Source organism: Galeopterus variegatus, unplaced genomic scaffold (genome assembly GCF_000696425.1).
Source record: "Galeopterus variegatus unplaced genomic scaffold, G_variegatus-3.0.2 Scaffold987, whole genome shotgun sequence".
In the NCBI taxonomy this organism is placed as follows: domain Eukaryota; kingdom Metazoa; phylum Chordata; class Mammalia; order Dermoptera; family Cynocephalidae; genus Galeopterus; species Galeopterus variegatus.
In genome coordinates this window covers 138,384-162,055 of record NW_007727098.1, presented here as the reverse complement: position 1 = coordinate 162,055, position 23,672 = coordinate 138,384, and the positions used below count along the sequence as shown (strand labels likewise).

Genomic DNA, 23,672 nt, shown 5'->3' with positions numbered 1-23,672 from the left:
GGCCATGCCCGTGGCGCACTCGGGAGAGTGTGGCGCTGGGAGCGCAGCAGCGCTCCCGCCGCAGGTTCGGATCCTATATAGGGATGACCGGTGCGCTCACTGCGGCCGGTCTCAAAAAAAAAAACAGTAATAGCGGGCCATGCCCGTGGCGCACTCGGGAGAGTGTGGCGCTGGGAGCGCAGCAGCGCTCCCGCCGCAGGTTCGGATCCTATATAGGGATGACCGGTGCGCTCACTGCGGCCGGTCTCAAAAAAAAAAACAGTAATAGCAGCAAATGGCCAGAGATGGCCTCAATTTCTTCTGCCAGCTGATCACCCATCACACTGGGCTTGGACCACCTGCCTTTGGTGGTGACAAGGACACAAAAGGGGGCCTGTGATCTCACTGAGGCACCTGCCTGGAGCTCCTCAGAAATGCCCTTGGTCATCAGTTCACCCAGGAACAGAAGCTGGAGAGGCCAGCTTATCCCGCGTCCACGGCTCTGGGTCCTTCCAGAACGCAGCGGAGCATCCACATCTGCACTCTCAGAGTCAGGGTTCTGAGGCCAATGGGATCTTGTCTAAGGCCCAGACTTCAGGCAGATGAGATAGATGAGGACCTCACGTGACCTGCCAGGGTTGGGCAGCAGGAAAGCCAGGCCCAAGGCCTAAAACCAGGTCCGCACCCCTCAGGCCCAGTGCCTCCTACCCCCCAGGCTGGGGCAGTGAGGACCAGGTACAGAGGGTCTTGTCTCCACACCCCAGACGGTGGCCAGGCACCAGCCAGAGTCACCGGGCAGCCTCAGAAAGTCTGGAGCTGGGGGACAAGGGCCCACTCGGCAGGTGGGCTAATTGCGGAGCCCAGAAGGGTGCAGAATAACTGGAGTTTTCTGGTTGGGGACTCAAGGCTGTAAACCATGGCACAAAATAAATCCAAACAAAGGAATTTGCTAGGTTTGTTTGATTTTTTTTTCTCCTGCCAACAAACCCATTCTGTCCTGGAGGGCCTCGTTATATAAGGTGAGGGAAGAAACGGCGGGGACGTGAGGCCTGAGTCACCAGAAGAGCAGAGACATCTTGGACCAGCTGCTGCTCCAGTAGGGAGCCAGGTACAAAAAACAGGGGGTTGTTTGCAGCTTTGTTTTTTCAATGAGGAAAAGGAAAAAAGCCTGCTTCTCACATCCTAGGAACTGGGTTAAAAGTCGTCCTCTCTCAGGACAGAGTTTGGATCCTCCTGGGAGGAAGATCTGGTCACTGAGGTGTCCTGGTCATCGTCCCGCCTGGTTCAAGGAGGAGACTAAGAGGAGCCGCCACTGAGCGTGTCCTCAGCATGTCTCATCTGCTCCCGGTTAGGGCAGCTTGAGATCTTTATTTCTCACTGAAAAGCACAGAAGGTTCTGGGTACGGTCCCATGGGATACTCCTAGAGTCAGAGGACCCCTTGGGATAGTCTGTCCCCGGCATCACCAGCCCTTCCTCTTTCACTCTTGGTTATCACCAGTGGATCCAGGAAATCTTCTGGACCATGATCCTCTGCCCTTTGTGCCTAGGAGGTCATGGGGACACCTCCCCCAACTTGTGCAACACAAGGGCTCCATGTCCTGGGTCCTCGTGCCCACCCTGAGTGGACTCTGACCTTCTAGGATGGCCGTGAGTCGACATTTCCCCAGATCTGTTTTTAGATGTTCTGAGGAGACAGAACATCCTTGGAGAGGTCCACAAAGAGGAAAGGGAAACTCCTTGGGCAGGGGGAAATCAGAGCTGCCCAGGGGACACTCCCAGCGGCCCCCCAACCTGGTCCCCTCTTAGTTTGCACACTGCCCTATTTTCATGGTTTAAAGGACAGAATTAAAAGATCACGTAGGCCAGTTCTCCCTTGGCTCTCTGTGTGCCCAGCCTAGAGAAAAGAATAAATGCTGAACAGGGACCTTGTTGGCTGAAACCTTCAGTGGTTGCCTACAGCCTGCGGAGAAGGTGCCAGACGCCTCGCTGGCATTCAGCGTGTCCCAGGCGTGCCCTGGCCTCATCTTCTCCTTTCTCCTACGTTGCTCTTGGGCTCCAGCCAACTGACCTACACACCGTCCCCGGAGCACCCTCTGTCTCTCCCCCTCCCTCCCAGGCTACTGCTTATGCCAGCGCCCCACAAACTGGGGCTCATGACTCCCACAAACTTAAGGTTATTAAATATGAACAATTTTAAAGGTATAGTTAGGAAGCCAAAATTCCTTTATAGTGAGGATTTGCAAAGAAAAACACTTTGAATAGAAATTTAAGGCGTGGTTGTTATACTGGAGTTCAAGGACACACCGGCAGGGGTCCTGTCTCCTTAAAGGGGTCTCCGGCCTTGCATGATTTGAGAAGCGCCGGCTACACCATTTTCTCCTATCTGGGTTGAACTGACACTTCTCTTCCCCATTTGTAGCCCATCCATCCTTGAAGAACTAGCTCGATTCCCACCAATTGATGCCGACTTTTCTGATGAGTCCAGTTGGAAATGATCTCTCATTTCACTGCATTTTAATACCTAAGAATTTAAAATCACTCACTCGCACGTTGCCCATTTGCTATTGATATATAAATTTTATCTCTGTATAGATTGTGAACATTCTGAGGGCAATGATTATGTTATCCAACTATTTTTTTTTAATAAATAGCAAATCTGCAGGATTCAAGTAAAAAAAAAAAAGATATATAATTGACAAGTCATTCTCCCAACCTTGACCATCCGTGCTGTGTCCCCAAAGGAGCCACTTTTAGTTGTGTGTCAGCTGGGGTTTCTTCATGCAAATGCAAATATAAAGCATGCTCCTCTCTCTAACGCAAAGTGCTCCCTGTGACATGGATCCTGCCCCACGCTTTGTTTATCACTTCACATATCAGGAAGCTCTTTCAGTATCTGCACAACGAGATTTTTTTTTTTGTATCAGCAGCATGTTCCTTCGTATGAAAAACTCTGGCTTTGCCAGTCCCCTGTAGATGACACGGGCTGTTTTCAATCTTTGGCCACTACAGATCATTAATGCTGCAATGAAACTTTGTACACACTTCCTATTTCTAGGATAAGTTCCCAGAAACGTGGTTGCTCCTCACAGGACAAAGCATTATGACCTGATAGATGTCGCCACGTGCCCTGCTCAGGGTACCATTTCACTGTCCTAACCATGGGGAGGAGGGAGTCTGTTTCCCTCACAGTCTCACCCACAGATCACACTGTCCAACTTCTGGATTTTTGCTGGATCAGTGAGAAATGGCATCTGTGTGACCTAGATTGGCATTTGTTTTATTCAGTTTTCCGTGCCCCGTCACAGCCCAGAGCGAGTACTTGAGGTGGCACGATGGGGAACAGTCTCTCAAACTGCAGGTGGTCACGGGTGTGAGTCAATTCAGGTCAAACGGGCTTTGTCGTTGTCGCTAATAAAATAGAAGAGAACCAGTGCTCCAGGAACTTGTTTTATCGAGTGTGTGTATCCAACCAGCTCATGATGCAAAAGTCCTCACCACGGCTCCCTGTCAAAGTTTGAAAGCCACAGGGCAAGTGGCTGAAAGTGTGGTTTGCATGCTGGCTGTGCCGGGTAGGCTGCCACCGAGACGGCCATCCTTACTGAGTTTCCTCCCTGCACACATTACCCGTTGCCCACTGGGAGGCCGAGTCTTCCATCCCCTGAGCTCGGGCTGTTGAGGTCTACAGAAATGCACAGAAGTAACACCACTTGACTTCCGAGGTTAGGTGACAAGGGGCCTGCAGCTCCATCCCGGGTCGGCATCAGTTTCCCTGTAATGCAATGGTCTCGGAGCAGTCAGATTTTCAGCATGGCAGCTGGTTTCACCCAGGGCAAGTGTTCCAAGAGATCCAGCAGGGAGCTGCAGGCCCCTTGTCACCTATCCCTGGAAGTCAAGTAGTGTTACTTCTGTGCATTTCCGTGGACCCCAACAGCCCGAGCTCAAGCTCTAGGGTGGAGATAACAAAAAGCAGCGATGGAGGCTCCTGCAGCTTTTGCAGTCGTTCCAGGAATGACAAGGAAATCGCACATTGCCCCGTGACTGCATCCACGGCAAGTCTCTGCTTTCCGCTGGAATTTTATCAGCCCTGGTCACACTGATTATCTAATGCTGATCAGGAAGGCTGGCATCAGGAATGATTAAATGAAGAAGTTACTAATTAACAAATGCTTGTTAGATAATCTTTCAAATCTTCAGATGCATGGGAGGGAACAGGAGCCTTGGGGGGGATTGTAGAAATCTGTTAGAGCTACTGATGTACTCGTTTGTTTAAACATCTGCCAAGTATCCAGCGTGTCTGGAATTGTGCTGAATACGGGGTATATAAAGATAAGACCTAGACCCCTCCCCCCGTCAAGAGTCTTAAGATGGAAGTGGCAGAGGCGATAGAATGCACAGGGCCATGGGGACCTTCTGGGAGGGATGGAATTGTTCTATATCATGAGGTGGTGGTGGTCGCATGGCCTTGTGCATTTATCGCAACCCGTCTAATTGTATACTTAAAATCGGTGGGTGTTATTGTATGTAAATTATACCTCAATAAAGCCAACAAAAAAGGGACTGGTCAACCACCACCATACCCATGGGGCAGGGGAAGAAAAACATGCAATTTACAGAAGGTGGGGAAATGTCTGCATTCTTAATTCTGGAAGGTTAATGTGCTTTCTCGAGCAGTGGGAGTAGAATTTTTAGGAAGCAGCTGTGCTACAGGTGATAGTTATACTTTATTCTCTAGCAAAATTCTCCAGTTTCCATTGGCCTCTTGGTGCCAAGGCACTGGGGCTTGTAACACCTATCAGACAGCACACAGTGATCCCTTCTGCTCCTACCTAGGATCTGGAATGGCCAGTATTGCACCCTCCAGGACCCAGCTTAGATGCACGGTTGCCACATATCTGGAAAGTATGATTTGTTGGACACCAAAAGCCCAATTTCTTCCAAAAGTAAATCCCCACGATTTACAAACCCACACAAGAGTTTGCATTGCCTATTCCTAGACCCCTTATTTGGGTCAAGGCAGTATTTCAAAGGGAACCAGGAGGGAGAACTCATGAAACTGAACGTTTCTCTGAATTGGTAAATTATTGGATTAGCTAATCTCAGAAGGCCCTCAAGACCAAGGAGAGAGAAGAGATGTGTCTGGATGGGGTAGAGACATCAAGCTGAACGTGCCTGCTAAGACCAGCTTGAGGAGCTCTGTAGTGGGGACCCTAGACTTAAGGGAAGGCCCCAGGAGTGGGGAAGAGGCTGAAGCCATAAGTCCCCACCATCTCCCTATAAACCAGCCCCTTTTCCTCCAGCCAAGTAAGAAGTACAGGGACCACCAAGTGCCAAGAAGACAGTGGCTCTTTCCATGTGAGGAACGTTGCCCGCAGCTAGCTTATCTCATGCCAATCAATTATTCGCTGGCATTCCAGATTTTATCAAAGTGGCAGTAACCAAGACCCTAAAGCACCTCCAGTGCCAGAGACGGGGTGACGTTCAGGTTTATTTCGTGGTCAAGTGCATTTGGTGGTGCTCTAGTTTCTTGACAGCATTCCAGATAAGGCTCAGCCGGTAGCTGTCAGTCAGGACTCAGGATTAACCACAGTATCTAGCATTTGGGATTATTGAAAATTACTCTTTGGATTATTTTCTGCAATTGCACAATGATTTTCTTATCTCTCTTCATGAATGAAACTGGGGAAAGGTGGTTTTGGGGGACACTGCTAGACTCAGTGACCAGTTGGACCTTGGTTAAGAAGGTCCACAGTCTTCTCTTATTTTTATTTTATTGTATTGTTTTGGCGGCTGGCCGGTACAGGGATCCGAACCCTTGACCTTGGTTATTGTAACACTGTGGGCTAACCCACTGAGCTACCTGGCCAGCCCACAGTCTTCTCTTGAGATAAATGAGAGGGAGGGGAAGGGAAGGCTGTTCTTGGGCAAAGCCAGTGTCTCGTGCACATCAGGCGTGGCTGAGAGCCTGGGAGGTGCGGAGAGGGCTGGCGAACGATGTTGTAACAAGGACAGAGGGCTCCGGCCCACCGGCTGGAGTCCTCTCCCGACAGAAGGTGGCGGGGACAACAGTTCACACAGACCCAGTAGGGCTTTGAAAAGGAAGAGGAAAAGGAAGCAGGAAAAAAAATACTGGTCTCCGAAAGCCTCTGTCCCCACCTGCCCCATAGTCTCTCCTCAGGGGTGAACCTCGTAGGCACAGATGGGACAGGTGGCGGCGTGTCTGGTGCCCTGGCTTGGGCAGCCTGGGACAAGTGGCAGCAAGGTCTCCTGGGGAGAGCTGTTGGGTGACAGCTTGTGAGGCCACCAAGGGGGCTGGGCAGGACCCAGAGGAGCCTCCTGAGACTATCCTGGGGGAGGCAGAGCAGAAACCCGCTCGCCCGATGCCAGGCCTGGCTGGAGCCTCAGTCTCTTCTGTGCTGTCCTTCTCCCCTCCCCACCAGGGCCACCCTCCTTTCCATTGTCCCCTGGAGTTTGTGTTGGAGGACCAACGGCAAAGCTCATTCCAGGCTCTGCGATTTGAGCAGATCAGCGTGGATGACTCAGAGGGAGTGGGAGGGGACAGATGCCTGCAGCCCGCTCGGAGCCAGGCACCAGCCTGGGTCTCGGCCTAACATGAAGGGCGAATCCCACCAGGGGCTCCAGGGCTCTGGGATTCAGAGCAGATTCTTCATTCAAAACAGACGCGTTCTCGCCCAGCCCAGCCCGCACACCCCCAGCCCCCAAAGGGAGCAGAATCAGCAGCGGGGATGGCAGAGAAGCCCCTCGTGCTCTGTGGCAGGAACGGGAGTGGGCCTCGTCCCAGAATCGTGGGGGCGGCCGTGCCCGGTAAGTTTTAGGGGGAGTCCGTGTGGGCCGCAGGACTGGTTCCTTCTGCCGGCCTTTTCAGGGCAGGATGTTGCCTTTTACGTGAGTCTCCCAGTGCTTGAAAGCACATCCTTCCTGCTGTCTATTAAAGTGCCAGCATGCCCTGTAAGGACACCTGCAGATTCCCTATCAGCTCACTGTCGACTCAGAAAGAGGACAGCCAGCCTGGTGTCTGGCCCAAATCACGCACAGTTGTATCTGTGGCTCCCCACCTGTGGGTTCGACCAACCACGGATCGAAAATATTTGGGAAAAAAACCCCGATGGTTGGGTCTGTACTCACCATGTGCAGACATTTTTTTCTTGCCATTCCCTAAACAGTGCAAGATAACAACTATTTACAGAGCATGAACTTTGCATTAGGTACTGTGAGTAATCTGGAGGTGATTTAAAGTACACAGGAGGATGTGCATAGGTTCTACGCAAATGCTACACCATCTTACATCAGGGACTTGGGCATCGGTAGGATTTGGTATCCATGGTGATCCCAGAACCTATCCCCCACGGATACCGAGGGATAACTGCACTCTTTATTGGGGGCAGAGGGCATTATCCAGAAAACTCACCTTTGAAGAATACTTGTTTCCTGCCAAAGGTAGGTAGGAAAGGCTTTGGGTACTAGAAGACCTCACGAAATGGCAATTAAAGGATATAGTTCACTGACTTTTTGAGTAAGTAGAAATCACCCTTCTGATGCTTACTGGTGGAAATATTTCTAAAAATGTCTATTCACATTTCCCTTTTGGATAAGAAGAATGGGAGGGCAGGACATAACCCCCTGATGGCTATGGTTTTGTAAAGCACTGGACAGAGCCTCCACCTCAGCCACCCCAAAGCCAGGCCACATGTCCCATGGCCAGATTCACTGTCATTCTGGAGCAAGACTCTTCCTCCCCAAGAGAGAGAGGCCCACACCCACTGTGGTTCAGGTAAGATTCTGCTGGTTGGTCCCAGGTTCACTGGAGCTTTGTGCACTAGCCTGACACTGAGTGGATAATATTTTGTTCTGTTTCCTTACCACCTTTCCTCTCTCACAAGCCATTCCAGTTCACCCTTCCACCTGGACGTCTCCAGGGAGACCCTAGACCTTTCAGGAGGTCTGGGAAGAATTCCACTTGCTCACATAAGTCAGCCTCGATTTTACTTCCAGTCCAGAACATGATTCTGAATGTGACCTGGCCAACGCAGCTTACAAATCAAAGTGAACATCTGCATTTAAGGTCAAAAACATTAGCCGTTTGGGTTATGAGAAAAGGAAAAGCGCCACAAAGTTTTCCAAGGCTTGATGCTGTTTCCCACCCCCCCCCCCCCCCACCGGCTCATGATTCTGTATCTGTTTCTCTCTCCAAGAAGCAGAGAGACCCTGTCCTAGGAGCTCCCCAACTACAAGAGCCCTTGACCAAAAAGAAAAGGAGAGCTGAGGACCCCGATTCCCCGGCCCTGCACTCTGCCCAGAGGACCCACCCTGGGCCGCCTGGAGCCCCAACACTGCAGCTGGCTAATCGCGGGCTGTGTCCGCAGACTGTGGGCTGGCTCTGTTCCCACGTCGTGAGTGCCTCTTATCCTATTTACTGGAATCTGCACAGCGAGGCTCTAACTCGCGGTGACTAATGAGCTGAAGCCATTATTATCAGGCAGATGGCAGACTCCCTTAAAAGCAGACATTAAACAATAAAATGCCACTACATACCTCACCCACAAAGTAAAATCAAAACAAAAACCTAAGTCTGGCTTTGTTTTTCTCTTACTTCCTCCCTACTTCCCCCTATGTTACATCTCAAGGTCAGAGGTGCCAAAGGAAACCAAGAAGGTAATCTATGATTTGAGGAAGATTGTACAAACATGCCACTGTGACCTTCAGGAGAAGGTTATAGCCACAGAGCCACAGTGGGATAGCAGACAGCTTAAGAGATCAAACCTTGTCCATGTGTCATAGGTGGCACAGAAGGAGGGACGGGACCAAGCACAGGTGGAGGGCAGGTAGGACTGGAATGGCAAGGGAACGACAGGAACCTTATGGAACCTGACGAATAGTCAAAGTGATAAGACCTGGAAAATTCTATCAGAAAACGCCAGCGATTGAAGGCACTGCTTTGGAAGGCGAGAGTTCTATCGGCAGCCACGAATGAACGCTCACCTAAAGGAAGGGGCCTACTGTTTACTAAACATTTACTTTGTGTTGGGAACTGGCCCTTGATAAACTGGTCTTTACACCAACCCTGTGAGGCAGGTATCGTTTTCTCCATTTTTAGTAGAAAAATGAGGCTCAGGAAAATAAAACTATTTGCCCATGGTTCCCCGCTGGTGAGCAGAACACACTCTCCCAAGTCCCATGCCAAAGGACTCTGGTTAAGATAGAACATTGCCGAGTTCCTGGGCAGCGGGTCCTCATGATTTAATTATACTTTTAACTCAAATTGTAGACATTGAGGTTAGAGTTCTGCAACCTCACATTAAACCCCTTTCAGAACTCTAGGGCCTTCAGTCATGCCCGTGGGAAAGCCGTTTGGTGCAGGCGGACAGTAGCTTTGTGGAAAGCATGCAGTGTGGACGGGTTCACGCTGTCCACCATAGCCCATGTCAGAGCATCGAGGCTTTGGGACAAGCCTGCCACACTTGGGGGTCTGTGGAGGTGGGGGAAGCACAGAACCTTGCATGAGCCATTGCATGTTTCCTGCCACGTCACCATGCCCAGGAGGACAGCTGAGATGCAAGCTTTCGCTGCCAGATATTGGCCAGGTGGCACATACAGTGCGGTTAGAGGGACAACTCAGAGTTGTCAGAAGGCCTGAGTTGGAGCTCTGGTTTGTCATTTGCTGACTGTGCAATCTTAGTAAATTATTCAAGTTCACGGAGCTTCTGTTTCCTCATTCAAAATAAGGAAAATCTCCCAGGATGGTTATAAGTAAGATCCATGAAAATGTCAAGCATCTGCCGGTGCCTAATACACAGTCGATAGATATTTACCAAAATATGAAGTACAAACAGCTAATAGCAGTTTAAGAGGTAATATGGAGGCAAATCCTTCTAAGAAATTAAGACCCCAGCTGACTACATAGGCAGTTATCAATGAATCTAGCTACGAGAAGTAACTGAACGCAACTTAATATAAAATAATGCATAAGAAAGCATCGGCATTAACCTGCATTCGGCTGCAGGCTGAGTAAATGCTCAAGGGGGTTGCTAGAAGGGGTTGGGGTAAGAGTGGGCTCTGTGGCTTGACTTGGATACTTTTAAAGGAAGAAAAAGGTCTACAGTTTGAAAGAGAGTCAGGAGGGGGTTGGAAAAATCCAAGAAGGATTCTGTTAACAGCTGAGCTGAGACGAGAACCCAAAATCAGAGCCTGCATTTCCCGGGACCCCTGGCTGTCCAGCACCTGTAACTGACAGGTCACAACCGAGGTCTTACTCAGCTAGGAATGGCCAGAGACTGGTACCCAGCACTCAAGCATTTATTTCACTAAAGCGATGATTTTAATACCAGCCTGGGGACAGGATCTGAAGAGAACCCAGGCCTGGGATGACAGACAAAGCCCATGACCATGGGATTGGCCCACCCAGCCCCAGTCCACCAGTCACCCTCCTCCCCCGCAATAAAAAGCCCATTTGGGCCTCAGGATATCTGGTTGCTCTTCCCAGCTTAACCCCTTTGTGACTTTGGCATTAAGTACCTGAAATGTCCTGGATTTTCAATTGTATTCACTGAGCGAATTGGACATTTTAACCCTTAGTGTTCTCTTCTATAAAAAGGAGTGTGCGCCTATCTCAAGGCCTAATGTTGGGCTAAAAACCAAAACCAAAGCAATCACAAAACCCCACATTAGATTTATCCCATCCTTGGAAGTTTCTGTGCAAATCAATGAAGCAGGTGGAAAGGTGAGGAGCCCCTAGACCTAAGAGACCGCACTGCCATGGCTCCCTGAGGTGACAGCCTGGGGTGGGGGGGACTTCGGGAGCCCCCAGGGCACTGATTCATCTGACTGCGCATGTCTGTCATGTCACTGGGAAGCTCCACAGGCTGACCCCTCCGCTCCCCCTCCTCCTGCTCTCACATGACTCTTACCTGTTCACGCCTTTCCATACCTGAAATTCTCTTCTATTTGTTTCGGGGCCTCCTGGTTGTATCCCCAGGTCTAGCTCTAGCCCACACCCCTGCCCTCTCCCCAGCGTTCGGCACTTGCCACGTGCACTGCAGTCCAGTGCTTGCTTCTCCACTAGTCGCCCATTCTTGGATTGTTTAGTATCCCTTATCTCCCCACCAGGACGGCAAACTTAGAAGTGCAGAAGCAATCATCCCGCTGGATTACACTTGGTGGCCAGGACTCAAGGACCGGTAATCACAGACTAAGCTGAAGTTCTCTTCGGTACAGCCTCTGGCTCATGGAAGGGGATTGCAAGGCCGAAAAAAAAAGTGCAAATGGCTCTCTCAAAGTGCCATGCACGAATGTCAGCAGAGCCAAGGGGCAGGGCAGCCCTCTCACAGGTTCCGCTGGAGTCATTCCACAGTTCAGCCTGTGGCTCCTGGCCTCTGCCCTCCGCCCCACCAGACAGGACAGGCGACTCGTGGCTCAGCCACTGGTGAGGACCCCTCCCATCTTCTCTTCTTTCCCTGCCTCTCTCCCCGCTCCCCATTTCTGCAATGTATTCCCAAGTTTAAAAGCAACAGTTAGCTTTCGAGATCTCCGCCCTCCAGCAGACCAGTCAACTCTCCCATGTGCATGTGGTCAAGAGAATCCGGGGGACAACGTGGGCCATACCCAGAGCCCCCCACATGGTCCCCGATCTTTTTCATTGGGTTCAAATTTAATTAATGATGAGTCATGGAGAGGTAAGGCATGCACAGGAGTGTCAACTTTCTAAGATTTCACCTTGGGCGAGGGAGCTTTAAGCCAGGGCAGGAAGGCAGGGAGGAGAGGCCACAGTCAGGACCCAGCCGTGGGGCAGCCCTGCTCGCCCCTGGCAGCCTGGGGGGTGGGTGTGGGGGACAGAAGAGCAGCCGAGAGGAGCACGCCCCACGCACCTACCACCTTCTGCAGTCTTCTCCCTAAGTCACCCAGAAAAAATTATGTAAGGAGAAAGCATAGGGCTCCGATGCAGAGAAGGAACATTTGTTCAGCCTTGGGGTATTTAATTTAACAAGAGACATCAGAGAACAAAGCGGCAGTTCAGCATCGGCCTCGCATAGGGAGGAGACAAAGCCTCGTAAGAGGAAAGCCGCACGTGGGACGCACAATGCCCGTGAGTCAGAAACCCGGCTCCCGGGGAGTCTGCTTACTCAGCCCCAGGGTTCTGCAGGTCTCCTCTTCCCGGATGCTGGTGAGAAGCGCAGGGCTGGAAGATGCTGGATGACAGGATGCGAGTGACGGGAGATGACAGCGCTCCCAGCTCTGGCAAATCCTGCTGCCTGCCTTGGGAGGGCCACCAGAGGTGGGATTTCCCAGGCCCTTCAGCACAGGAAGTGTCCAGGATTCAGCTGCTCTCTGAGCTGCTGCCACTGCACGTCTGCAACAGATGGGGACTGGGGCTGGGTGTGTCCCAAGTCCCCAAAGCAGCGCAACAAGCGGCTGGCAGACAACATGAGCTGGCCCGAGACAGCGCCGGTGACAGTCTCGTTGGCTGCAGCCTGGTTTGCTGCTCAAAATGCAGGCAGAGCACGGGCAGATACCCTCGTGGACGGGACTGCAGCAGGCTGTCATCACCACCGTGTCGGGGCTGCCTGCCGGGGAGGTGGCTTCTCGGCACCAGCAAGCCGGCGGGAGGCAGGGCCGAGCCGGAGCGTTTAAAAAGACAGGCAGCAGGACGGATGAGGGCAGGAGCAGAGGCCGGGGACGCGGCAGGGACGGTCCCTACATGGTCCCCACTTAACTTCAGGGAGAGGCTGGTTAACTTCGGAGGGAAATAGCACACGTTGGCTTCAGGAATCTGGACTCCCTGGGATCCCTGTCCTTGGAGTATAAAGCATGCAGATTTTTCTCTGGCAAGAATGACGGCTATGGCTTCCAAAAGGCTCTGCTGGTGACATTCCCATTGACACCCCAGCCCTCCCGACTCTAATTAGACAACTAGTCAGCATCCAAAAGGCAACATGGTCCCTGCCTGTACCACCCATGTCTTTTATTTCCTGATGCTTTGATATCTGGGGCCTCATGGACCCTGGAGGGATATACGCCCCAGGGGTAGCCAATTCCTAGACACAGGAAACAACTCACCTGTGTGCACAACTTTCATATGCAAACCAATCGATCCAGAGCCTCACCACCCTCCTTTATGGGGACTCTCACACCCTGGGCCACTATCCCTGGAGGGATATACGCCCCAGGGGTAGCCAATTCCTAGACACAGGAAACAACTCACCTGTGTGCCCAACTTTCATATGCAAACCAATCGATCCAGAGCCTCACCACCCTCCTTTATGGGGACTCTCACACCCTGGGCCACTATCCCTCCACCCTGATCACCCCAAGGCAGGTACCAGACAACTAGGGACAGCCTGCACACCCCAGAGCCACTGAAATTACACCAACTAGCCAATCTAAACTTGCTTACCCTGCTTTACCCATTTCTTCCCATAGAAACCATGACAAAGGCTCCTGCCCACATTCCCCTCGCTCCCTCTGCCTCCTGACCAACGCCGGTGCTTACCTGTGTGCCCCTGCATGCTGGGCCCAGCCTCGCTTCCAGGGACTTGTGAGTATAACACATTTCCTCCTTCATGAAAGTCATTGCTGAATCTGTGTGTCTTCCCAAACCTGACTAAAACAAATCCCAGGAACTCTGAAAACAATGCTCTAAGGGATGTACAAGCTGGTTGGGAAGAAAGAACACTTGAATTGTTAGGAGAAAATGAGGGTCCCCATTTTCAGAACCCTGCAATGTTCATTATTAAATAAAACTTGCTAATGACCTTTTCAGCAATAAAGAATGCTATGGGTTAAATGTGTGCCCCAAAAGTTCATGTACTGGAAACTTGATCCCCACTATAAAGAATGCTATGGGTTAAATGTGTGCCCCAAAAGTTCATGTACTGGAAACTTGATCCCCGTCGTAATAGTGTTAAGAGGGTGGGAAATCCAGTTATGGCATTTGAAAGGTGAGGCTTTGAAGAGGTGAGCAGGTTGTGAGGACCGTGCCCTTGTGAAAGGATGGATCCATTCATGCAGTCATGGGCGTGGGTCTGATGGCTTTACAAGGACAGCGAGTGAGCAGCTCAGCTCTCTCCTGCTCAGCCCATTCTCGCCATGTGACACCCTGTCCTGCTGCAGAAAGTCACCAAGGAGAAGGCCCTCACCAGATGTGTTCCCTGGACCTTGCACTTCCCAGCCTCCAAACTGTAAGAAATAAATTTTGTTTCTGGATAAATTACCCAGTGTCAGGTATGTTATAAGTAACACAAACAGACTAATACAAAGGAATTGTCTCAAAAGTGACCCATCACTGAAGGTATTCAAGTAGGTGAGGATTCTTCTAAGAGTCTGTCATTCAAAGGACATGATTCAGTGGGCGAATGTGTTGTTCAGGTAAGGTTGGCGGTGTGAAAGGTTGGATAAGATGGATGTGGACGACTTATACAAGAAGGCTTCACAGAGAGGCGACACGAGCATGTTGCAGGGCTGTCTCCTAAGGCTCAGGAACAAAAAGGCAACTGAGTCAGAGGCTGGAAGGCTGTGGCTTTCTTAAGGCAACTTTCAGCCCAGGAGAGTAACAGGCAGTCACTGTCCATCCAGCGGTCCATTCTGAGATCTGATAAATCAGCGGGAAGTGGGGGAGGGGAGGGTGGCAGGAAGGTGGCGAGATCTCTCTAGGGACCAGGAATCTGGAGGTCCGGCCTCGGTTCTGGCTGCCCCAAGCAGCTGATTACCCGAGAAGGTCACTTGAAGTTGGAATGCTTTTTTCTTGTCTGTAGAATGAGCCATATGTCACACAATGAAGTCAAGGTCCTTTTCAGGCCTAAGCACTAATATTCTGTGACAATGACCCAGTTCTAACTTGTGGCTCAATCATTTCTCTGAACCTCCGTCCTTCCTCTAAAAAACAATCTGAGTGGAAACACATGTTCTGCACATCTCCCAGAGCCACCAAAGGGATAATGGGTGAACAAGCATTTGGATAAAAATGAGCATTGGCTTGGGATGTGTAGGATTATTCTGGAACCAGAGGGCAGTTCTAGTGTGAACATGAGGTTTAGCAAAAAGCTGGCACCATTTAGCAATGAGTGAAGGGCTGATATCCCGCTGCAGCTCCCTGGGCACTGATGCACGTGGCCAACCAGAGATCGGCCAATCCCAATATTTTCTCCTGCTGGTTCTGGAACTAGCTTTGCTGGGTGAGCTGGGCTTGTTTTATTTTCTGTGCTTTATTCCAAAGCCTGAGGGAGAAAGCCTAGTTAGTTTTGCTTGGAAAGCTGGAAATGCCAAGGGAATGGGTGCCACCATCCAGAGGATTCAAAGGTTTGCTACACTTGGAAATAAATGCCTGAAAATGACTTATGGGATGACTCTGCCGTTCTGACAGCCAGCAATTCTGTGTCTCGGATGCCAGTATTATCCATTAGAGACTCAGGAGCACAGATGACTCCGGTGGGGCTTGCAAGCTACCAACCACAAACACGAGTGTGGAGACTGTCCTCACCTGCATTTACTCTCACTTCCAAAATCTCCATGCGCTTGCAAGTTCACTCAGGTGGTTCCTGCTTCCCCTTCAAGCTCTGAGCTCTTCCACCTGCTCTGCTGAAGAGGGCAGAGTCAGCTCTCTTGAAGGACAAAGCCCCACAGATCAAAGATACTTAGTAAAGCCTGAAGACCACTGCTGCTGCAGTCAGGGGGCCGATCTTGGAATGAGAAGCAGGAGGGATATTTCCTCCTGGGCTCGTCCCCCCTGACTCGCCTCTCTCATTAATCAATGCTCCTAAACACTGTTTTCCAATAGCACTCTTAGCACCCCCAGCAGACCAAAAACAACGAAGCAATAACAGAACCAGAAAACCTCCACTAGCTCCGTGCTACCTATATAACAAGCCCCAGATCTTCAGTATGGGATGACAGGCCCATCAGACCTGGGCCATGGTCATCCTTCCAACCTCTCAGGCCCAGAGCTGTGAGTCAGAGTCCTCACAGGTTGTGTGGCACCCCACACGGGAACCCTGCTGACCCTGCAGGTTTGCATCCTAGAGGCTCCCCAATCCCATAGCCCTTCCCTGGCTTCTGTAGGCCATTGCCCAGCCCCACTCCCAGAATTGATTTTTTTAGTGTGTTTTTAGTGCTGAGCATTTCGCATATGCTACATCAACCTGCACAACAGGTAAAATACCATCTATTTGATCAATTAGGAAATTGTGGCTCAGAGAGGCTGAGTCACCAAGGTCAAGGAACAGAAGCTGCAAAACCAGGATTTGATCACAGCTGCACCCCTCCAAAGCCTGGGTCTGTACCCCGCTGCTCCAGCAGATTCACATCCCATGTACTTACTTATTTTTATTTATTCGTATCTTCTGGTTTGTCTGTGGCCCAGGCTTGTTTATTACTTTTACCATTAAAAACAAGAGGAATACGCTCACACTCTCTAAGTTGGTAATTCCCCCTCTAGGGATCCACCATAAAGAACATCTGAAGTGAACAAAGACAGTCCCTGCAGCAACGGGAAAGGATCGGACACCATCCAGACATGCAAACACGCGACACCATCAAGTATGTTCTGAGAGAGTCATACGCTGGTATTATGAAATTACATAACAAATCAAAACAGTGACTTCAAAGAATTGCAAATGACACAGCAAATGTGGCAGAAAAATCTCAAACTATGCACAGTATTGTCTGAGCTGTATAAGTGGCATAGACGTTCACTAGAAACCCAAAGTGCACACCTGTGTAAAACGCATGTGCCCACCCCTGGATAACAGACTGAGGGAGATTTCTCAGCAGCCTGGGAATCCAGCACAAATCCCTGCCAAATCCCACACCCTCCTCTGCCATGAGCCAAAACATCAGATGCTGTATGCCACCCTCAAGTCCCTGGGACAAGGCAGCACTGCATGCAACCACATGGTCACAGCCCTAACAGCAACGGGACCCACAGCCCTGTGTCCAGCCATGGCACAAGACCTGTGTGGGTGACTTGAAGAGGGTGTGTCAGTAAGGGGACGGACAGCAGCTTTCCTGAAGCAGAGCATCGCTGCTCAATAAAGCCTTTATTCTCTCCCCATTTCTAGGTGCCAACCAACAAGTCCCTGACCTCACAGTCAGCAATCCTGGGGCTGCGGGATCTGTGCCCGGGAAAGCCAGTGCCCAGGGCAGTGGGCCTGGAGGGTCACTGAAAACAGACAGGTGCCTTGGGCTCATTGTCAGCTTCTGACCTCACTAGCCACACGTGTGTTTCATTCAGAAGCCAGGCAGCCTGGGAGCGGGGCACGGCATGGCATTGGCTGGGCAACCCAGGGCCAAGCGGGACGTGGACAGCGTGGCACTTTACCCTGGAAATCCTGGAAACACATTCCTACAAATAGCTTGAGGTCAGCATCCCTGCACTCATTCATTCTACGTAATATGTTGGGTCTGGAAGCTTCCAAAATACCCCAGCAGGGAATCAACGTACCGAAGAGGGCTACTCAGCACTGCCGACATCCCTACTGAGATCTGCAGCAGAGGGCTTGGCAGTCAGCTCAAGAAAAGCTAGAAACACGTTCTCACTGGCGACGTGAGTGGTGTTCAAGGTGAGTGCTGAGCCGGGAGAAAGGCCCAGGCTGCAGCTCTCTTGAATAAAGCAGATGGAGAGTCAGGCCAGCCGGCAGCCCATCCACGCTGCTGCCGCGGCAAGGCCGGGCGCCTGGGCCTGCATCCTCCCGCTGCTGAGCTCTGCTATCGCGCGCACTGGTCCATTCCTAAGAATACCTCTGGATCCTGCTCAGAGTGAATCTGCCAGAGGGCAGCAGCGAGACTTCCTCCGAGCTACGAGAACAGGTTTGACCTGCCACCTAAAATTGCTGTAGGGATTTGGCAAACCCTGGTCTAAGATTTCCTCCCGTTGCAGCAGGCCCGCCGGTACCGAGGCTGTCAGGGGACAGAGAGCTGGAGACTACTGATGTTTACCACAGTAGTCAGATGTTTGCCAAATGTCTGAGCTCGGATTAGCTGAGGATAGTTTGCCAGCCAGCCACTCCCTGGTGCGCATCCAGGTAGAAATGGCAGGTCTAAAACTTGTGGATTGCAAAGGTATTTAGGATTGTTAAGATCTCATGCCCTGATTTTAATGGAGAGGAACAAAAACAAACTAAAAGCCCCCAAAGGGTAACAGTTTCTCTTTCAAAGCCAAGTTCTGAACACCTGAAGGTCTTCAGAGACTTGGGCGACTGCCCAGAGTCCCAGGAGTGAAAATTGCTCCCAGGCCACAAGCTCCCTGCTATAGCACTGAGTATACAGGTGGCTGATCTGGGTCTTTAGCGTGTCACCTGCTGAAACACAGACTCACCCCTATCAAATAAGCTAATATGTACATAGACTCTAAACCACACGTGACCGGTTGCTAAGTGACGTGCCCAAGGTCACACAGCTGGGAGCTGCGAGGGCCAGGGTGAGGACCCAGATGCCCTTGGCTTTTGACCCCTGCCTCTGATAAGGAAGAGATTGGCCCCATCTCTGGGAAAGCCAGCTATTTCTCACGTGGCCCACAGTGATTTCCCTGATTCCCGTCTGAACAGGCCCAGTGTGTGCAGAGCCCGAGGACAGAGGTCAGAGGGGGGCAGTTCCCAATCAGATGCTGCCCACCAAAGCAGCGCAGATGGATGTAGGGTACAGAAGACACGTACGTGCTGGAGCATTTGCCTGTCAACTCCTCACCTCCTCTCAAGGACTTCTCTGTCCCCCACCCCCGTCACATGATGCCCCACAGTCTCCGGATGAATGACTCCTGCAGGCTCATTGGCCGATCAAGGGAAAAGCTCCTGAGACCTGAGAGGTCAGAGCCGTTATGCAGGGGGTGGGCGTCCTCACCTTCAACCGAAATAGCTTGGTGCTTGGCAAGCCCCCATTTTCGTCTTCCATTTTTTATTTAAAAACAAGACGGGCTTCTCCCCTGACACAAATGTTCTCTTGGTCTTTGGAGCTCTCAGCAGTCCGTGCTCTTGCTCTCTCTCGGCGTTCTCTCTCCTGGCCAGCAAATATTGGTAGGACCCCCAGCTACGTGCTCGCCTCATGCTGGGTCAGTGGGACACACAAGAAATGGGAGAGAGAGACCCCCAAGCTCACGGACTGGCCAGAAGGAAAGTTGTGGAGACAAGGAACAAGCAGTCTGGGAGTCAATGAAGCACTCTGTGTCAACACGGTAGCCAACACAGAAATTTCCAGAAGGAAGTGGCTGCTTTGGAAGAAGGTCTTAAAAAAGAGCTTCGTGAAAGGCATAAGACTGAGGCCGAGTGAGCACAATTAGGTAAAGCCAGAGGCATCCTCACATTTCGTAGGGCCTAGTGCATCTTCTCCTTCTGGTCCTCAGAGATACTGCCAAGGCTCTGGAAAGCTCCAGAAGGCTCTGGAAGGCTCATGGCAACTAGCTCTTCCTCTTAAGCTAGGTGCCAGGACTGGGCCCAGGCTTGGCTCGTCTACAGCTGCAGGCTGATGGGCTGAAGTGCGAGCCCGGCCAGTCTCAGGCAGGTGCTCCAGTTCTGAAAGTCTGTGACCTAAAATGGCCTCAACAGCTGACTGAACAGAAGGCTCGGCCGCCCGGGTGGTAGAAGGCTAGGCTGTTGCTTAACATGCACAAGGCTCCCCAATTTAATTGAACCAACACAGACTGCACTGGGGCACAAAACAATTTTTTTCTACAGACTGTCCTCTATAACAATGCCCCTAAGCACGTCCTCTCCTAGACAGACTGGACGCATCTTCCTGAGCATACTGGGAAGGATGAAAGTCTTCACGCGTCCTTTTAAACAGGTGCTACTTTTCCACAGTTTCAAACTCTTGCGTTGCCGTTTACTAGCACCGTGACCTTGGGTAAGTCATTTAACCTCTCTATACCTCAGTTTCCTCATCTGTAAAATAGGATTATTAACAATTATGCCTACCCCAGATACATACATACACATACACACACATGCATATGTGTGTACATACATACAAATACATGTGTACCTATACACACATGCACGCATATGTATGCTTTTCTGAGTTTTACAGAGGTTAATAGGGCCTGGGAGCTGATGGGAACCCACAACCTGGGGGGTGACACTGTCCATACTAGTAATGTGGGACTCAGGCATTGGAGAAGCTCCATTTGGGGACCTCACCTATGACAATTGCCATTGCAGGAGCCACAGAGACTCCAAACCTCAGCACAAAGTAGAAAATGGCAGAAAGTAAATGATAGAAAGCTCTGGAAAAACACACCGACTGTTTTCTTTGGGTGGGATGATGTTCAGCCAGGACTGGGGCTGGAGCAGAACCGTCAACAACCCTGAAAGCCTGCAGCCCAGGGGTAAGGTGGCCTCAGAAGGGGCTGTGGGTCAGGCAGAAGGGCGTGGGTGACAGTGCTGTCGCCTGGGCCTCCTCTAATCAACCAGCTGGCCACCACTTACCGAGCGCTGGCTGTGAAGGTGCTGTCGGAGTAAAAAGGAGTGACAGGCAGGCCCCACCCTGAGGAAGCTTAGAGTCAGCGTGGGAACAGGGCTCAGAGCAGGCTCCTGGGATCAGCTGGGTGGACAAGGTCCAGGGAGCGCCCTTTGGGCTGGGCCGAGTAAGCGGGTGACAGACAGGGGCCAGGAGGGGCCACAGCAGGTCCGAGTGTACAAAGCCAAGGGGAGCGAGGGGAAGGCCGGAGAGAAGGGAGAGCAGCCCATGTTGGCTGGGCCTGGGGCTCCCACAGGGCAGCTGGACCACGGAGGCTGCTGGTGCCCCACGGTGCTGGAGGCTACAGCGCCTGGAAGCTCCTGCGGAGGAGCTCGGGACAGGGAACCGTGTGGGTGCAGCCAGCGCCCAGGACAGGTGGCTGGGTGACCAGCCTCTGCACCCCCGGGCCACACTCCTTCCTCACAAATAGCTAGGGCGGGGAGGGACACAGTGAACCCACAACAGAACATTTTCAGCCCTGATTTGAAAAACAAAACAAACAAAAACACAAAACAAAAAGCAGCCCTGCAGCAATTTGCCAGCTGCAGTCAGGCCTGGCGGTATCACTGCGAACATCTAGGTCTCCTGGGAATTCCTTCCAGCAACCTGGTTTTCAGCCTCCACCCTCCCCAAGCCCACAGCAGAGGAAATGCCAGCTCGGCTGCAGAACATGCTCCCTGACCTCTGGTTGTCCCAAACGCAGAGGCTCCAGAAGCCGGTGGCCTCCCTCCATGGACGCCCCCCACGCGGCCAGGCGTGGCCCCTCTCCCCGCACTGCCAGCAGGCATTCTCTAGGAGGCTCAGGAAGCACAGGAAACATGTGTATCCAGTTTTGCTGGCTACGGGGACTCCATATCAATAATTTTCTTCCTAAAAATTGAATAAACACTGGGCCGGCCCAGTGGCGCACTGGAGAGTGCGCCACTTGGGAGCGCAGCGGCGCTCCTGCCGAGGGTTCGGATCCCATGTGGAGACCGGTTCCATTCACTGGCTGAGCGCGGTGCGGGCGCAACACCAAGGGTTGCGATCCCGTTGCCGGTCAGTAAAAAAAGACAAAAAGGAAAAAAAAAATTGAATAAACACTAAAACTTAAACTGAAACTTTAAAACATTTTAACAATTTCAAAAGAAGTCTCTGGGAATGTGTTATACTCTTCCGGTCTATTACAGGTTGAATCGAGTGCCCCCCCACCCCAAAAGATGTGCTGGAGTCCTAACCCGCAGGACCTCAGAATGTGACTTTATTTGGAGGTGGGGCTGGTAAATGTGGCCTCTGCTTATGAGCATCCATCACGTGCCAGGTGCCAGTGGGTGAAACCACTTGCCAGGTGAGTCTGGGGACAAGAAAGCAGTGACCAAGGAGATAGCACCTCACCTGTGTCTAATGGGTCATGGCCCGTCAGACTAGCAGGTGCCTCATCCTACCAAGGCTGCACACTCCACAGCAGCAGAGGCGGGGGTGGGGGCAGGAAGAAACGCATCCTCAGTTTCTCGAGTCTTCCTCAGCCTGGTCCAATCATCCTCCACCAGCACTGAGCCCAGAGAGGTGGGTCCAGGGCCTTTCGCAACTAGCAGGAGCTGGAAGGAGTTCAAGCCCACCTCTGGCTAAATCAGTGTCCAGTGGCTCTTAAGCTGGAGGAATACCAGAATCTCTGGAGCAAGTTTTCAAAAAATAGATCCCACTTGAGAACTACTGAATCAGAATTTCTGGGGCTGAGAACTGGGGGACTGAAATCCAGCCATAAGTAAGGAGTACTGGGTAGTCCCGGCCACCTCCCTGCAACGATGAGAAAGCAGCGCCGAGAGGAAACCCAGGCTTGGGGTCGCAGTGGTACTCACCGGGTAAGTCGCGAGTCCAACAGAGGGGCCTTAGAGCGGGAAATATGAAGTCGGAAATCTGAGTTTTCCCTAGAATCAGCTTTTGATTTAAAGTAAACCAAGAAGCAATCACTTGGACTTTGGTTAACAAGGACGTTCAGTAAATTGCCCTTGGTCCAGAATATTTATCATATTCTGACTTGGAAAGCTGCAGAACTGGCTCAGGCCAAATGTCCCGATCTAGGCTGCATTTTGTCCCTACTTCCTTCCCCTTCTGTGTGTCATTCTGCCTGTTTCCTGGCATCCGAATTCTAAGAAGAAATACATGCGACCGGATTGTGCTGCTTGTGTTAACATCAAGGATTGTGACCATGTTGCAGGTAACTGCACAAAGTCCTAAGACGTGGCTAATGGTACAGTGATAATTCACACACTGTCACCGCTGTTCTTTAAATTGTACTGAGACTGTAATGAGATCGCAGTGGTCTCCATGTGGACCCCCCCCCAAGAGAATCACCCCCCCACACTGATGTCACATATGACCACGTGGCTTACTTTCCCCAGAAGTGACAGGTACCACTTCCCCATGACAGCTGTGAGAGCTCTCTTATGTCTGACAGTTCTCTCTGTCCCTCTCATAGCAGGGACCCAGACAGGGACTGCTCCTCTGGCCTGTGGTTTCCAAAATAAACTGCACATGGGGCAGAGTCACAGCTCCCCACGATGGGAATACAGCACAAGAGAGAAGTAAACTTCTGTCACTGCTGACGCCAAGAGCGTGGGGCCCTGTTTCCCCGTGTACCTTGCAGACACTCGCTCACTGTTTCCTCCTTTTCTCTCCCTCTCCTGAGTCCGATTCCTAATCCTGTGTAAACCCAGCACAACTCTCAGTGGTGGAGAAGGTCTGCACTTGGCTAACCCGCCCTGGTATTGCTATTTGAATCACGTTTGAACTGAAGGGGCCTTGGAGAGCAAGCCCTGAACCCAAATGCAACACGATGCTTGGTTTCCTTCAGTAAATTCATTTTACATCATTCTCTAATTATTAATACTTAGAGTGCATGTTTGGACCCTCAACGATATCTTAAAATAATGTGACGGTGACGATCTCTGTAAACACTCCTAACCCTTAACGTAGAGCCAGACACCGACACGTGCTTCCTCTGGGCTGGATTGAATCCAGCAAACTGTCCTGGACATTTCCCGTGTTCCAGCGCTCTAGGCAACGGGGCCACGAATGCAGGACACAGTCTCTGCCCTTCCAGTAACTCCTGGTTTAGTGGAAAGAATACATCTGAGACGTGTTTTTGTCTACAAGGCCAATGACTTTTGTCTCGGACAGAAGGCTTCCCGCCTCGCCTCTTTCTGAGATGCTCCTCAGTTCCTCTTCTTTCACGTCCCCACCCCGAGCCAGGTTTGTTCTG

At 51.4% G+C, this 23,672-nt stretch overlaps 1 protein-coding gene across 3 annotated transcripts in view; it reads right to left on the bottom strand.

Moving 5' to 3' along the window:
- Nucleotides 1-23,672, bottom strand: part of PRKAG2 (protein kinase, AMP-activated, gamma 2 non-catalytic subunit) — a 290,841-nt gene that overhangs the window by 228,102 nt on the left and 39,067 nt on the right. Inside the window, exon 1 of one of the 3 annotated variants that reach the window (XM_008574038.1) lies at nucleotides 12,115-12,555. The exons of the other annotated variants lie outside the window; for them this stretch is intronic. The gene's annotated coding sequence lies outside the window, so the exon portion shown is untranslated. Of the gene's footprint in view, nucleotides 1-12,114; nucleotides 12,556-23,672 lie in introns of those variants that run through there. 3 annotated transcript variants of the gene reach the window in all.